At 38.7% G+C, this 16,059-nt stretch overlaps 1 long non-coding RNA gene across 13 annotated transcripts; it reads left to right on the top strand.

The window, feature by feature from the left end:
* The first annotated feature begins 3,553 nt into the window (after positions 1-3,553).
* On the top strand, positions 3,554-14,455 carry LOC133707883 (uncharacterized). Of its 13 annotated transcripts, none has more exons than XR_009845373.1 (13): positions 3,554-4,126; positions 4,209-4,277; positions 4,675-4,729; positions 4,854-5,033; positions 5,122-5,153; positions 5,236-8,274; positions 9,097-9,162; positions 9,860-10,079; positions 10,164-10,356; positions 10,463-10,837; positions 10,925-11,010; positions 12,814-13,926; positions 14,079-14,455. It is a non-coding gene; the product is annotated as an uncharacterized LOC133707883 (long non-coding RNA). The 13 variants fall into 13 exon arrangements; XR_009845375.1 differs by having other exon boundaries at positions 12,814-13,027; positions 14,079-14,453; XR_009845374.1 differs by lacking the exons at positions 12,814-13,926; positions 14,079-14,455 and adding an exon at positions 11,555-11,938 and having other exon boundaries at positions 5,236-8,125; positions 8,231-8,274.
* Positions 14,456-16,059: the final 1,604 nt, after the last annotated feature.

Genomic DNA, 16,059 nt, shown 5'->3' with positions numbered 1-16,059 from the left:
TAATCAAAATGACTAAACTAAATAAGAGGGCCTAGATCAAAAACCCAGCCCAAAACTAGCAGCCCAACAGCCCAAGAGAAGACCCAACTCAGGCCCAAACAGAATGGCCTGAACCGAGCCCACAGTCAATTTCCAGCCACACTGGTCGTCGACCGTCGCAACCTAGCGCCATACTTCGCCGCTGCAAACCAACGCCGGACTTCGCCGCCTCAATCCAACGTCGGACCTCACCACCGATCCAGAGCCAGACCTCGCAGCCTCAATTCCACGCCGGACTCACCACCGCGCCCACGTCAAAGCCCGACTGAGTCACGCCATTTCGAACCCAGTTGCCTCCCAAGATGCAGCCGATCCAGCACCCCGCCATTATGTCACCGATCCTGGAGGTGCCCCAACAAAGCCGACCCGCGCCGCACCACCGCCCACTGCGCTATAGATTTCTTCCGGAACTCATCGTTAGACCATCGAGCCAGACCGCAAGCCAATCCCACAAGACTTTCAGGCAAATAGTGATCAAACACCCATCCGGCAGCAACCCATTAACGACGAGGCAGACCGACGCTAACCCTGAGCGCCGCCGGACGAGGAGGAAGGCTCAAACCCTAGACCCAAGCCAGCCGAGTTTTTTGGAGCAGGCTTATCCGTACTTTTCGAATAAGATGGAACTATTATTTTAGGAGATAGTTTGTGACTAAAATCTCTTTTTGGATGTAGCTGAAGTTGATATATATATAATTATATATGTAAATTTTTTAATAAAATTTCCTTTTTCAGAACATACCTGATATATCCTCGATATTTCCGATATTTTTTTTTTTTTTTCAAAATTCATATGTATTGGCCAACATTTTAATTCTGCCCTCATGTCACCAAAAAAAAGAAAACAAAAAGGTTAAATCTGGCTCAGTACCATTTAGTCTAATGACATGTCTCATATTTATAAATAGGAGATTTTGAGTATGACTCACAATAGACTGGTTATTGTATATGAGTAGTTTTTTTAATAAATAAAATGTCAAGTCTGCCCTCAAATTGAAAATAATCTACGGTTTAGATAAATTCACTATAGGTCTATGCCCACTCAAGTCTTCACTGATTGTTTCTGTGTTTCCATACCAACTCTGCTTAAGACTCTCTAACTCTGATTGGGTCTCAACAATTTCCTAGATTCCCCATCAATGGGGCCCAGAGAAACGCACAAAGTCAAGCCAAGCGGGGTGGAAATCTGCCGTCCCCAAACTCCCTATTCCAAACCTGCTCGACCAATAATGTTTTGACACTTATTCACTAACTTAACCCTCAGCTCCCATTAGAAAAATTCTACATATATTAAATGTGGATGCACTGTTCATCACTGTTCATGTAACAGTGAAATGACGTTTTTGCCCCCAGCTTATGACTGAAATTACAATTATGCCTTTGTTGAGAGAAAATTGCACACAGTGAGCGTAAATGTCACTGTTTGGCTCCAATTTTGCTGCAACTGGTCAACAGTCTCTTTTCTTGCGCGGGCGTGCCAGCACCGTTGGGTGCGGTCGTCGGGGGTGTCCCTTGGCCTGACTTCTGTCGAGCGATTGTAGACGAGGAGAGCACCAACCTCGTCGCGGGATTCTTTGTGCCTCGTGGCGAGGACTTTTGCTGAGCTTCTTGAAAATCACAATCGATACTCGATGTTGTAGATCGAGCAGAGCGAGAACCACTGGGAAGTGAGGAGAACTTGCTAAAGCGTGACTTTAGCTTGGCTGGGTTGCTAGGGCGTTACCCTTGCTTGGCTGGTTCTGTAACCGTTGTGGTCGCGGCACTACCGTCGGATCCCGAGGAGACTAGGACCGAAGCACGTTGACAGAGGGTTTGGTGGCACTGAAAGTCGGCTTCTGAGAAGACTAGGACTAGGAGTGTGATCACCGGTAAGAGAAAGAGAAGGAGAGGAGTTGCTCTTAGAGAGGTTTGCTCTAGAGAGAACTTAGATCATCTTAGAGATGTTGTTGTTGAATGTGAATGTGTGTTTTAGAATGAGAGGAGAAGGTGTTTATATAGGGAAGAAAAAGAAGAGTGAAATGATGAGTGGAAGAAAAATAATGAAAGTGGAGTATGAAAGTGATTTGTAAAATATGGAAAAGATAGAGAAATGATGAAATGAAAGCAAAGCATGAAGGTGTAGAAACATGGAAGTGATGATGATCTATTAAAGAGATTGTAGTAGAAAAATATATCCAAGGAAAAAAAGAAAAGCATCTAGCTTTCTTCATGTGGGTAGGAAACATGAACATGTGAATATTGAGCTGGTTTTGGGTCAGTTTCTGCCCCTTTATTCCTTCAATTATTTCTCCAACAAGACTTCAGAATGAGCCTTCGACTTCTTCATAAAAAATGTTCCACTATGAGTGTAGATCATCCTGAAAAATTTTCAGAGCTTTATTCCATGCGGTTGGGCTGGAAATGCTGCTGGACCTCTTACAGGTCCAGTTTTCCAGTTTTGCTTCTGCAAAAGATTGGACTGATTGTTTGAAGGCCTTCCACTCAAAAATATCTCTGGCACTCTTCATAAGAAATTATCCTTGGGATGTCTAGTATTAATCTGGAAAGTTTTAGCTCATTTAGATTTCATTTGGTTAGTCTGCCGCCCCTCCTTCCTTGTTTAGCTCGGTTTCTCCTAGCCGAAGTAGGAAAATGTGCTAAAGTTGACTTTTCATGTTTCCATGCTTCCATGCTTCCATAGTAGGCTTTATTTAGCCTCTAAATATATATTTCGAGCTTGTCGACAATATCTAGCTTGAGCCACTGACATTGGCTCAATTTCTCCAACACATGCCTTGTCAGGCCAAAATGTTCATTTTGGGTCCAAATAGTCACCCAACATAATTTCACTCGTATTCATTTAGTGAATAGAGTTTTTATTATTTTGGGTTCGACCCATTCAAGACAGAATATGTCTCTTAATTACAATATCTTGTTACAGGAAAACACCATTTGATTCCATTTATGAAGAAACCAATTGATGGGATGTGTGTTTGTTTGTTTTTGCGGCTGCACTTGGATATTTGAATGGGTTGCCTACGTACCCTTGGAGAGGGATCAAGCCACTCGTAGTTCAAGATTTCCAATGAGTGGATGACTCATTGGAGGCTTTGATTTTGGAATTAGAGTAGTGTTTTGGGACGAATTTGGTTTAGGTGGACCAGGGATTCGGTTTTGTATTTACGACGCGGTTGTATCTAGATTAGTTTGTTTCTAGATTGCCAACATACCCTTTGCGGGATCAAACCACATGTAGTTCCGGCTTTTGGGATTTAAATGGGTAGATGTCCCATTTATTTTGAATTTGTGTTTGGAGAAGGGTTTAAAGCCCTTGAATTTGTGTGATTTGGAATGGATTTGATTTTTGTGGTGTTGGGAGAATTTGACTGGAGTCAGTGATTCATTTGGGACTAGCTGAATTTGACTGGTGGAGTCAGGGATTCTGTTTGGAGTTGCGGTTGCATCTAGTGGGTCGCTAGACTGCCTACATACCCTGTGAAGGGATCAAACCACTGTAGTTCATTCTTTGGGATTTTCGGTTTTGTACCAATTTTTACTCAACGGATATATATTTTGAACTCGTTGAGAAAACATATTTTGGTGAACACCCGATTTTAGTAGAGTGTCCACTGATTTGAATTGGGCACCCGAATGTGCCTAGCTTCGTAATGGGCCCTGGATCTTGCAATGGGCTTTGTGCCACATTTTTCACTTGTCGGTGAATAATCCAGCCGGGCCTGAATTTCTTGAAGTGGGCCTTGTAGAGCTTCCAAACTTGTAAACAAATAATTCGGTAGAGCCCAAAAACTTGCCGGTGCATGGATTGCTTTGAACACCCATAAACTCACTTCTACAGCCCAATTGAGCCCAGCTCACGGCTTCAAGGTTCTGAACCCAAAGACAAGACGTCATCTCCATTTGATAAGCTTCAAATCCTCTGGGAAACTTCTTTGGCGTAATCATCAGCTTAAGATGGAGACCAAGTTCAAGATGAGGATTAGCTATTTCAATTCGATCTGGAGAGGGAGTCATATCGCTGAAGTCCATATAAATGGGTTGGCTCAAGTGCCTAGATTCCCCATTCGTTCTCTTTCGCGCACCAAATCGGGTACCAGTTCGCCTTCTTCTTCTTTTTCCCCATAGTTGGAAGCATTTATGCTAATCAATGTTTCTTGTTTTCTTCTCATCAGAGGCCTTGATTTCTTACCCCTGTTCGCAAAGCGCATCTACCACAGTTGTTGGTGTCGAACCCAGAACCGGTGAGGAACCATTCTTTCGACCCAATTGAATTGCTGGGCAGAACACTCTAATTCATGCTTTATTTAAATGATGTCACCGATTACTTTTCCACCGATGTCCACCGCGACTTAATTGCTTTGTCTGCCAAGATTTGATTATCATGTGCCTCATTTTGAATATGGATTATTTCCAAGTTTTTCTTTGATTGGCAAAAAGACACATAGAAAGAAGCCTGCTGCACAATTGTTCACTTGCATGTTTCCAAAGCTTTTGTCTTTAGTTCATGGTTTGACAATTATGAACAGGAATTTGTTGTCTTGAAATGTGCTGATCAGTTTTCCACCAAGAAAAGTGAGGACTTCATTTTGAATGGCAGTGAGTTCCGGCTGATCATGAGATTGCTTTTCCATCTTGCAGACATCATCTTGAAGGAACACATTGCAGGCGGTATTCGAACCATTGCTTTGCAGAGGTAGTCTTTTAACTTCATCAAATGTTGCAGCTTGGCCACACTTTTTTAGGAGTGAATAGGCATGCCCCATCCTTCATAGAAGTTGGTCCACCCCTCAAACATCTCTGCTATTATCTTGTGCCAGGTAACAGGAAGCAAACGACTCCCATCTCTCTTCCATTTTGTGGCTGCAATCTAGTGATCCGAGGGCGAGCCAACTAGAACACGCTGCTGACTTGTGATTGAAGGTGAACACCCTGCAGTCTTGTGGTTGAAGGCAGGCACTTTGACAGCGTGATTTCGCCGCTGGGATTTGATGGACAAAGTGAGTCTAGATTTCTCACATAGAAGTGAAAGGCTTCTGCTTCACAACTTGGTCTCAAGTTTCTGGTTTCTTTCCTCCTTGCTTGCAGGTTGCTGGAAGTATTCCAAGAGACCATCGAGGGTGAGCTTTCCTCTCCAGACACCAATTTTGATGATTTGTGGTTTGTCTTGCTTGGTCAATTCTTTGTGTGGCTTGTTTGCAGGTGGTGCAAGGCCATTCGTTATGTTGCGGTGGAAAAGAAGGCAGGAGGCTTTTAGTTGGGACTGTTGCTGACTTTCAGAACAAATGACATGACATATCACCGATTGGTCATACACTCCTGGATACACATGTATCATATACGAGATTGCGACCGTTCGGGGATCTCCATAGCTCCATGGTGACACAGGTAAAAGAGATGCTGCACATGAAAAGAAAGTAACACAGGTGGATCAGAGAGGCCCCAACCTTTGTGTTGTTTGCTTGTTGGCTCCTTGCTTCGATCAAAATTGTTGAGCACTTCCTCTCCCCTCTGCAGCAGGGCTTCATCTCTTTCTTGATGTATTTCCTGTGTCCGCTTCTGCTCCCCTCTAGCCTTTTCTGCTCCTCTCCCTTTGCGTCTGCCCCCAGCCTCCTTTATCTTTATCACTTGTTATCTTTATATTTGAATCGGTCAAGCACTTAACCAACACTTGAATAGTCAAAGCTAGCAGCATGGGTGTGGATGTACTTGTCAAAACTCAAAGAAAAAAAAAATCTTTGAATATCCCTCCTGCTTGACGTTTGAATTTGGTCAAAGCCAACCAAAATTTTGAATAGCAATTATCCTCATTTGTTAGACATTCAAAGCAACAGAGATGCATGCATGAAATTTTTTTTTTTGTCTCAACAGCCTTATTTTTCTTTTTTTTACAGTTCAACCATATATCCTTTCAATTTGATTTTTTTTTTTTTTTTAAGGAAGAACAATTATGTTTTGTATTTATAAATTTCTACAAATTATGGAAAAAGTTTGTTGTTTGCTGTATCCATTTGTTGCTAATCTATTATTAACAAAAAAATAAATTATATTCTAAATAGCGCCGATATTTTTTAGATTACGAGTATTCATCTATTATATATGAAACTTGAAAAAAAAAAACAAACCTGCAGCATCAGCATCGCGCGGACACGTTTTCTAGTAAATACTAAATACAATAAGTCGTTAATTTTTGGGTTTTTGTCCATTTACCCCATTTCTAGGGATTTTTTTCCCACTAACCCCATGAAGTTTTTTTAATTCTCTCTTACCCAATACACTCTAAGGGAGTCTTCCCTAATACCCCATTAAGATTTTTTTTTTGTTTTTAATTTTTTTTAATACCATTTTACCCCTCACCCTTTGTTACTTAGAGAGAGAGAGAGAGAGAGAGAAAATGGAAGAGAGAGAAACCATAGGAGACTTCGCCGGAGCCGGTCACCGGTCGCCGGATTCCGGTCACGGTCGCCGGATTCCGGTCACCGGTCGCCGGAATTTGCTGAAAATCTCACCGGAAAGTTTTTTGCCCTCCATAGACATCTATTGCCCCGTAATAGATGGGTAATAGAGGTCTATTGCCCCCCAATAGACGACTATCAGCCATGTATTGCCCCCCAATAGAAGCCTATTGCCCCCCAATAGGACTTTCAGTTGCCAGAATGGGAACTAATCTTCCTAAATTTAGACAAATAAAACTTTGAATACAGAAAAAAAACAAGGAGATTACATCAATTCAAAACGTCTATTGCTCCCCAACAGGCGTCTATTGCCCTCCAATAGACGCTTTAACATACGTCTATTGCCCCAATAGAACTTTTTGTTTTTACCTTTTTCTTTCCTCCCAGGCTTTCTGCCTCAATTTTACCAAAAAAAAAAAAAAAAATTGGGCACCCAGTGCTTTGGGCACCCAAACTCACAACACTACTGAAATACTGTACTCTCTGCTGTCTCAGATCTTCTCTTCTATCTCTCTGCGCAAATATTGAATTCTCCCAGTTCTTGCTTCAGTGCATCCACCTATATAATTAATAAAGAGGACAAGATGAAATTCACTAGCTAGCCAGAGAGACGAGTGTATATAGATATCTGATTAATCTTACTCGGTCTTAGGCCTTCATTTCGAATCCAAGTCAATAGCACAAAACAAAGAACTCACCTTGAATCAGGCCAGCGCCGGCGCAATTGGCTATAGCCGACGGCAGTGTTCATTCCAACAGGTTGTGGTCCAGCGTCGAAGCTCGCCGGAACCCAACCGGAAAATTGATTGTATGAGCCGAAGGTGAGTCAGGTTGGCGATGCTCCTCAGAATCTTGCCTGAGAGAGAGGACTGGAAACAACTCACCAGCGGTGGAGTTGGGCCGGAGAATGGAGCAGGACTCAGCAAAGGCCAAATCGTCGTCGCGAAGGAGAGAGAGAGAGAGAGCGCGGAGGAGAGAGAGAAGGGAGACGACGCAATCGCAGTAGTCGAACTGGTGGCCAGAGAGGTCGAGGGAGGGCGGTCGTCGTCGTCGTCGTCTTCAAGCGTGAATGCCATCGCTGCGCCGGATATGGAGATCGGAGATTGGAGATCGGAGAGAGAGAGAGAGAGAGAGAGAGAGAGAGAGAGAGAGAGAAACTGGATCTGGAGAGAGAGGAGAGATATAGCGAGTGGCACATTGTAGTTTCTTAATTAGATTAAGGGCAAAATTGTCATTTCTTGTTAAATTGTGTATGTGGGAACAAAAATCTGTTGCTGGGGTAATTGAGATCAGTTTTGCTCATTTTGGGGCCTTAATTTTTCCTCTTTAGACAAAGATAGCATAAACCAGAAAAAATAAACTTGACTGGTACACAACTTCAACCTCAGAGTCCTAGTCTCACCTTCACAGCCTCTCTCTACATGAAACGGCTCTTCTTCCTCATTAATCTCTTCTTCGTCATCATCATACTCTTTTTGATGCTTTGAGGAACTACTGCTCTGTTGGAATCGAAAGAAGAGGAGAAGAATTCCGTTTGGATAAATACTGGGTTTACGGTTTTTGTGGGTTTTGAAAGGCTGAACATTGTCTTGTTGTTACTTGTGGGTATTGTCTTGTTGGATAAAAACCAGTCACAGGTTTTTGTGGGTATTGTCTTGTTGATTTTTATGTGTTCTGGTTTTTATTGGGTTTTTTTTGTTGTCGTTGGTTTTGAACTGATATGGGTTTTGTTTGTGCTGCAGTTTGGAATGTGGTTATCTGGGCGATTGATTGGAAGGGTTTCAAGGTAAGGTTCTGATTTTTAGTCATTTGAAAACTTTGGGTTTTGATTGGGGAGGAAGGGGAAATCCATGTTCATTCTTTAGTATATATTATATTGCAATTGCTTCATTCTTTTCTTTATTACCAGATCCCATATACGTTGCTTACGATGACTCCCTTACTTACTTGGCCATTTGAGATTGTTTCCTATTAATTATTATTAGTATTGTAATTGTTAATTAGTGTTCTCATTGTTAGGAGGGAGAGAGAGAATCAATGGGAGATTAAAATGGTGATTTCTTGGGTGGGATTATATGGGATATTGTTTTGAAAGCCATCGTATTTTTTACTTGGAACTTCCCCGTCTTCACAATTTACAGAAGACATATGGATATATTATGCTTCTGATATTCCACACTGAAAGCTAGAGTGGTGGATAAGGAAGGTTACAAGGCAAGTAAAAGAGCAATTATTGATACCCTCTTTTTAGCTGGAGGGAATTTCTCATACACCAAAAAAATGCAGGAGCTATGGATTGTTTTATTATCAAATACCTAATGGTCCTTTTTGAGATTAAGCAGAAACTATGGGGCTTTTGAGGTTGAACTTTGGTTGAACTTATCAATAAAAAGATATTAGAAGGCCATACAAGACCTCTCTGAAATTAAATACTTTTTACTTTTTAATTAACTGACATCTTTATGTCACCAAGCTTCTGATCACACTGACTTTCCAGATAAATTGGGCTGCAATTGTTCTCCACAAAATGGGTTACAGCTTCCAGTTCTGTTTCTTTTACCTTTTTCTTTTCCTCCTATCTGTAAAACTAATTATATTTTTTATGCAGGAAATGCTTTAAGGAGAGTTACATCTTACAACCTGGAATATGGGCTTTTGAATGTCAAGCCTGAAGGTAGGGATAGTTTCTTTTCCTGTTATCTTTAGTCAATGTATTGCTTGCTTTGTCCTTTTATCAATCATGGTGCCCATTGTGAAATTAAGTATCTACTTAAGTCATTCATCTCTATGAACTTTTTTGAACAATGCTTTTTGTTTACTTAGGATAGTTTAAGTTGAGAATGAGAGTGTGAAGAGCGAATTATTGTGTAGTGGTCTATATATATGCATGAAGAATATTTTGTCACTTCATTGAAAGTTTGAGAACAAGGTTTTAAACCAGCTTTGTATGACAGTTGATGAAAATATATGATATCTCTTAAATGCATCAACACTCACTATATCCTGCATATCTACCTCATTTGTTCAATGACCGTGTTAGAAGAAAAAACAAGCATGTAGTCACTCTTTACGTACACCTATTCAATTATTCACACTGATACACACCCATACCTACTATGTTTAGGTTTGAGTTAATTCAAATGTGCCTGCTTTGTAAGTCATAATTGAAAGAATGAGACTTTTTATGGTTTGCCTCATTTATGATTGATTTCAGCTCCACTGCAGATGCTGCATTCAATTTCTTTATACCATGCATATGGACTATACTGATTTGAATAAGGGATTCAACATGCTTTGGTCTTTCATTTTTGTTCCCTAGACAAGAATGATCTTCTGTTCTGTATAAGTTGAATGCTCTTTCTCCACTGCAGGTTGCTCAGGAGTCGTTGGCAGAAGACTCATTGAGGCAGCCAAAATGAGAGGTGGGAGTTACAGTGGGGGAATAAAATGTGACTTAAGTGTGGCAATAGCCCTTACCCAATGACAGAATTGCCATCACTTGAAGCTTTATGACATCGGATTATTATCTCAACCAAGGCACCAAAAGTTGGCGAAGATGGTGACAAGGATTCGTCTGAAAAATCAGAAAGGGTGAGCTGAGTAATGCAGTTTATGTTCTCCCCAATTTTGTTTATCAGCGTTTGCTTCTTTACATTATTGTTTTTATGGGTACAGAGTGACAGTGATAGAGAAACTGAGGGCAAAACTGCAGTTGACATCAAGTACGTGGAACTTGCAACAATCCACGCTGGAAAACCGTAAGGTTGTTTGGAAGAAGCTCTAGAGGTTGGTGAAAAAGTAAGACAGCTTAGTTTGAGTGAACAAAACTAGAAAAGGCTGCTGAAAATCATGGAACTGATATTGTTAGGTAATATCTGCAGTAAGAAGTTATCTTAGCCTTTTGTTATCTGTGATCTCTGGCAGTTGTCCTGAGGTAATGACTCTGATACTTGATGTTGTGTTATAATCTCTAGGTTCACACAGAGGAACATCCTAAGGATCTACCCCAAGGGAAAACGAGTTTCCTCCTCGAATTACCAATCGCATGTTGGGTGGGTGCATGGAGCTCAAATAGTTGGGTTTAATATGCAGTCAGCTTTGGAGTTTCATGAAATCTTATTGGAACCTAATAACATGTCAATGGCAGAGATTGATAAGAAATATAACCCAATCTCTGGATATAAAATTTTATGACAAGGACGTGGCAAATCACGATTGTTGATGAATGGGATGTTTAGAGCCAATGAGGATGCAGTTACTTGAAAAAGCCTGCCTTTTTTATGCACATGGGCGCAAATGATGAGGTTTTTGATCCTAAAAGGACCTTGATAGTGGCGAAGACATTGAAGGTGAGGACAATTTATTTAACTTGAGTTGAGTTTTCGGCACATTGGCAATATTGGCAATAATCTCAGAGCATCAATGTTAATATACAGGTGAAAGCATACATGGGGAATAAATGGCACCTGGATTTTAGTCAAACACACTTAGATTCGTTCTCCCCACAGACTTCTACACAAAAGTTAGTAAGATCCGTTTTTGTTTTTCTGATAATTCAAGAATTTGATTCTATTTTAGTTATTGTTGCAATCAGCTACATTCCTATTTTACTTTACCTTGAATTTTAGACCAGCTCATAAGCGAATATTGGAATCAAGTAATTTGGTTGACTATATACTGCTTATATACTTCTTTAACATTGCATCTAACATGCTTGCCAAGATGCTTCTATTGTTTGTTATTTAGTTTCTATAAATGCAAATATGAGATATTATTATTATTATTATTATTATTATTATTTTTTTTTTTTTTTTTTTTTTTTGTCTCATGGAAAGTTGTGCTTAACATCTGTGAGTTTTTGCTGGTTGTGTTGTTCATGGCTGTAAATTGTTCCAACTGATTGCAAATGGGCAGTTACCTTCTTAACAATTGATACAAATTTCATGTGCAATGCATTTCGATGTCGAGATCCCTTAGGTCTGAAAATATGTTGCTTGGTTGTGTAAGCATAACTTGCATATTAAAGTATAAGGTTTCATACTAGCATATGTTCTTTAATATGACAGAGTACAAGTATCATCTCTCCTTTTGAGTGGGAGTGGATTGCTACATAGGAGTGCCTACGATACGAAAGCAAGCATTCAAACCTGCAGCAAGCAAACAAAACCGCGGCGAAGAATAAGACTTTTTTTTTTCTTTTTCTTTTCAGTTGTAAGATCTTAGAATTTGGTTTCTTTTATTGGGTGATTGTTTTCTAATCGTGTCTATTCTGGTGGCAAGTTTGTACCTTTTCCGTATATAGATTTAGCTTTTGGGGGTGCAGTTCTGCATGAAAGCAAGGTTTCCAGACGGTGCAAGACTGGAGTTTAAACTAAACTTGATTATGTCTGATTCTTTGCAATTTTGTGTACCCTTATGTTGCTGGAGAATTTATTTTTTTCCTGCATTTAGCTTTGGCGATGAGAAAGGTTAGGATTATGCAGTTCTAGATTTATAGGAGGGAGAAGGATTCTTTTTTCTTTTCACGGAATCAGTGTGATTCTAAATGCCACAAGAACATATTCTTAATTGGTAAAATCCCAAACCCTTTGAGCAGATTAAGTACTACCACCAGGATACAAAGCCAATGGTGATAAAGTGGAAGAATCTGAGTATTTGGTTAAAGGTTAAGATTAGAAGCTAAATTGGAAGCAAAACTGTACAGGAAATAGAACAAAACAAAGGTTGGCCTTCAAAATGAAAGAAAGGTCATTATCATTCTTCTTCTTAAGAAAGCCAAGAATAAAGATTTTCATTATCATTCTTTCTGTTTTGGTACAATTATGAACATTGTAGGTCCAGAATTTGATTGAAAGGTATCTGCAGTTGTATATGAACAGAGATAAAGTTAGCAATCAAAAATCTTGGTATTATAGTTTTGGTTGATAACTCTGATTATATATACAAATAGATCCTGCTGAATGCCATATATTACTCACAGATCCTCCTCTCAATCCCTCCAAGAACCGTGAAAGGATTGGCTGTTTTTGTGATATCTATATTAGGCAGTAGCTTAGTTTTGGTAAATTTTTGTGTACTGTAATGAATATTATTGTTGGCCTCTCATGATTTGGCTTGATTCAATGTTTCAAATCGAGACCATGTTTGAGAAATACAATTTTATTGGTGTCTTCATTCAAAATTGAAGCTGTTTTAACACTGTATGCTCAAGGTGCTTATAGAGATGATTAAAGGTTAAATGTTTATATACCTGTTTTTACCTCAATTTGTTAGTTCTTTCTACATTGTTTGTACAAATAAGCATATCTTTTGTTTTACTTTTTAGTTTTGTGGAATTTCTGAAGAGGTGTAGAAGTTCTTTTTCAGATTAAGTTAGCCTCGTACGAGGGAAAGGTCTACCCTCAGAATATGGTAATGTGTTCAAACAATTATAGTTACGTTTTTGTTTGTTATTGAGTATATGTTGTTGCAAGGGCCTTCACTTTTCCCAGGTTTCATATCTGATCGGTCTGCGTTTTGTCACTAAGATATTTATATTGGTGAGTCTGATTCTATTTTAAGAAGCGCAACTATATTCCTTTAGCTTTCTCTTTGGAAAAGGGTTGCAGTATTACTTTATCTATCTTCTTATGTTGATAATTAGGGAAATTGCCGTGTGAGGCACATAGATCTCAGAAAGCAGCTGTGTTTTTTGAACACAACTGGAACACACGCCTAGCAACAAATTACTAAATAGAAAAGTTATACTAAAAATGTGATGGTCCTCATCAGTGGTTCAGTGTAGGGAAAGTATATTGCATATTGTGATGAATATAAGCAATGGTACATTGTCTATTTAGTATCTTGATCGTGTCTCCTTTTGTTTGCTTCGTGGTTACTTTTTGTCTTTAAACCCTCAAAATCAGTTAAGTTAGTGGGAATACTCTTCCTGTAAAGTAGACCTGTATAAGATAGGATAGTTTCAATCATAATGCATCATGTCTTTAGTTCTGTGCAAGGGTTTGGTTTTTCATATTGACTTCAAATGGGTTTATAAATCTTATTTAGACAAAAAAGAGCAACAGCAGCCTGTTGCTCGATGGAACTTTTGTTACTCGCATCCAATGATAATTATGAGAAACCACAATGAGCTTATTCTAAGCAAAAGAGCTACTACATAGAGAAACTCAGTCAAACAATAAAAGTTATTTCAGTGAGTGATAGGACAAACCCAAAATATTCATTTGAGTGCTATAATCACAAGGAGTAATTTCAGGGATGTGATTTGTGGAAAGATAGAGATCAGATTAAAAAGTTTGCAAAATGCTCCTTGGAACTCTGCAAGTTGTATATGTATATGGAGATTTCTTTGTCTACTAGCAGCCATGATGAACTTCCCTCAGCTGGAAGGCACCTAAGGAGCATAATTACATAGGCAAGATACTTGCCATTTCAAAATGTTAGGCATTTGGAATATGTTACTGCCATTGTTTTTTTTTTTTTTTGACATATGATATACTAAATACTATTTTCTATCATTTAAATCTCTTTAATTCCTATAGATGTATTACTACTTTTGTAACTAAATAACATACATTTGGGACATGTCAGGTGGGGAGTTTCTCAGACATGGAGGAACTTCAACATCTTAATGCCTGGCTTAAGAAGTGAAGTTAAAACTACTGTTAAAAATGGTGCTGTAGATGTGTACCGAAAATGGAGCATGGTCAACCAGACATGAGCTAGAGTTCGAGTTCTTGGGGGGAGCTGCATTTTTCGTCATACATGATACATAGCATCTTCACTTTTTCCAAGATTGATATGTCTGTCATATCAGAAGAATAGATATTGGTGATCAGTCTGCGTTTTGATATGTATGACACACTTATATGGTGAAACTAATGTTTGTAAATTGAATAATGTTGAGTTGAATAATGTCGATGACACACTTGCAGCATCGCGTGGGCTATCTTGCTAGTAATAATTAAACCATTGTTGGATTGGGCCACTAACAGTGATGCCTCCTATGTTCAAACAATAACAAACAACCATTCCAATAAGAATTTGGGATTAAGCATTAGAGCTTAGAGGGAAACAATAAAAGCCATAGGCATTTTATATCAAACGACAATCATATGTCCAACAAGGCAACGACATAAACCTCTCAATGTCTTGCTCATTAACCAGTGGAACAAGTCTAAATAGGAAGCACACAAATACAGCAATCCAAGAAAAAATATAAGAAAAATATTTCTAACAAAGCTGCACAGGTTTCAATTTATTCAGTAACACCACAAGTAGTAGAAAAACTTTCCAGTTCTCAACTCATGGGAACCGTCGACCCGTCTTGTCAGCTCACTTGGTTTGCCTTCAATTAATCCCCATAGATCTTGAAGTTGCACTACTAGCAAAAAGAGCAATGCACACAGATTTTAAACACACTGACTCTCACACTGATAAAAAATCAGTGGGTTTTAACTTGTAGATACAGATATCTGTGTGAATTGAATGACTGGGTCCTACATAAGAACATGCTCACACTTTTACACACTGAAATCAGTGTGGCTAGACTTTCTCACAGATGTCTGTATGTACTAAATATTTAACTTATACTGATATCTGTGTGAATTATACACACACAGATATATGTTAGTAATAACAAACTTATAATTTGCAAAATAATTTTATTTCCCACATACATCTGTAACAATGAATTTTCACACTGTCGTCCGTGTAAATGTCGAAATGACACTGATATCTGTATGTTATTTGACACAGATATCTGTAGCAATTGCTACTTTCCCACTGATATCTGTGTCAAACATGTCACATCTCACACAGATATCCGTTTGTGTTATTCTTGTTAATACACACAGATATCAGTGTGGATTGATGATTAAAATCATCAGAAACAAATCATAGTGATCTTCTCCAAGTTTATTCAGATTAACAATGAATTTTCACACTGTCGTCCGTGTGAATGTCGAAATGACACTGATATCTGTATGTTATTTGACACAGATATCTGTAGCAATTGCTACTTTCCCACTGATATCTGTGTCAACATTTGTTAGAAGTGATACGTTTGCATCTCACACGGATATCCGTTTGTATTATTGTTGTTAATACACACAGATATTTGTAGCAATTGCTACTTTCCCACTGATATCTGTGTCAACATTTGTTAAAAGTGACATGTTTGCATCTCACACAGATAGCCGTTTGTATTATTTTTGTTAATACACACAGATATCAGTGTGGATCGATGATTAAAATCATCAGAAACAAATCATAGTGATCTTCTCCCTCGTGTTTCCAAGTCTATTCTGATTATGGACTAAAAATTTTTTTCCCAAAAAGTTACGGATCTTTTCAATCATGGTAAAGAATTAAAAGTTCATTAATGTAATTAATCTTATTCGATTTATATGGTAAATGTAATTACCCGTCATGTGGAAATGATAATTACGGTTGATTTAATTTATATGGTAGAAATTGTAAAAATTTAAAAGCCTATTAATAAGTGATTAGTGTAATTAATTTTTTTTTTTCCTCTGTAACAAAAACCTAATATTTTTTTTATCGTCATTAA

This window comes from Rosa rugosa, chromosome 5 (genome assembly GCF_958449725.1).
Source record: "Rosa rugosa chromosome 5, drRosRugo1.1, whole genome shotgun sequence".
Classification (NCBI taxonomy): Eukaryota; Viridiplantae; Streptophyta; class Magnoliopsida; order Rosales; family Rosaceae; genus Rosa; species Rosa rugosa.
The sequence above is the reverse complement of the archived record's forward strand: the minus strand, read 5'-3'. Positions and strand labels throughout refer to the sequence as shown.